This window comes from Triticum aestivum, chromosome 1D (assembly GCF_018294505.1).
Source record: "Triticum aestivum cultivar Chinese Spring chromosome 1D, IWGSC CS RefSeq v2.1, whole genome shotgun sequence".
In the NCBI taxonomy this organism is placed as follows: domain Eukaryota; kingdom Viridiplantae; phylum Streptophyta; class Magnoliopsida; order Poales; family Poaceae; genus Triticum; species Triticum aestivum.
Genome location: NC_057796.1, coordinates 442,890,677 through 442,891,882, shown reverse-complemented (window position 1 = coordinate 442,891,882; position 1,206 = coordinate 442,890,677). Strand labels below are relative to the sequence as shown.

The 1,206-nt window shown below is 45.6% G+C and overlaps 1 protein-coding gene across 1 annotated transcript in view; it reads right to left on the bottom strand.

The window, feature by feature from the left end:
- Positions 1–1,206, bottom strand: part of LOC123182759 (uncharacterized) — a gene marked incomplete at its 5' end in the record, with an annotated part of 9,773 nt that overhangs the window by 4,369 nt on the left and 4,198 nt on the right.

The window sequence follows — 1,206 nt, the reverse complement described above, 5'->3', positions numbered from 1 at the left end:
GGAGTCGGCAAGTCTGTCCGGGTTTTTTTTTTTTTTTTGCCTTCTCTCGTAAGTCATCTCCTCTCCTCGGAACGCTGCTTCTCGAAGGAGAGAGCAGAGCTGCTTACGGGAGAAGCCATCAAAAGAGAGATAGAGCGGAAATGCTTTTGGGAGGCCAAGCTCCGTGGAGGCCTTCAAGTGCAAAATTCAAAATCCGTGAAAATTTATACTTTTACATTTTAGAAAATCCTGAAAAAAAATACAGACATAAATGAAGGCATAATGCACAAGTGCGTAAATTTTTAGAACGAAATGCATTGAAATGAGGGTTGTGCAAAAAAATTCTGGGACTTTTTAACACACGATACTATTTACCGTCCCAGGCCATGAATTTTACACACATACACCTCACATCCTTGTTTACTTGTATAAAAACATTCAGTTTTTTTAACCAAAAAATTTTGGAATTTGGATTTTATTTTTAGAAAATCGACCTCCATCAAAACGCCATACTCTATATAGAGCAACTATATTTGGGCCTGGCAAATCGGCCCACAAAACATCAACGGACGCGCCCTGTCAAACCCTTAAAAGTGTTGCTACACAGTCGCACTTTCCATGTCAAATCCTTAAATCCATGCACGTCGATCATATAGCATAAATTCATCACAATTCAACAATGCAACGAAGCAAAATAAATCATAATTACACTTTGGACATGCTAAAAATGAAATTCCACGTCCAGACCAGGGCTGACCATTTGGCTTTGAAACAGTGTTGTTGGCAGGTTGACTGATATTCGTGAAACCTAGGCAACCAGGACCCTTTTTTTTCGCTTTGCTTTCCCTACTCTCGTAAGTCACCTCCTCCCTGAATGCCTACTTTCGTAAGTCACCTCCTCCCTGAACAGGGAACGTTGTGCTTCTGGAATGGGAGGAGGCGAGTGGCTTATGGAAGAAATCAACAGAAGAACTGGATCTAGGGCCGGTGTCGCAAGCACGCCGTGTGGTGTTGCGCGACTGGTGGCCGCGTGAATGCTGCAAGCCGGATGGGGGGCGCGATGCTCAGAGGTTAGGCCACCTGGTGTTGCAAGGGTCAGGGCCGCCGCGCTGCTGCAAGGGAGTGCTCGTCGGTGCTGCAGCAGTAAAGGAGTGACCATCAACATTGCAAGCGGAGGATGTGGCGATGTGAGCAGCAATGTGCTAGGGGAGAAGGGGGCTCGTCATG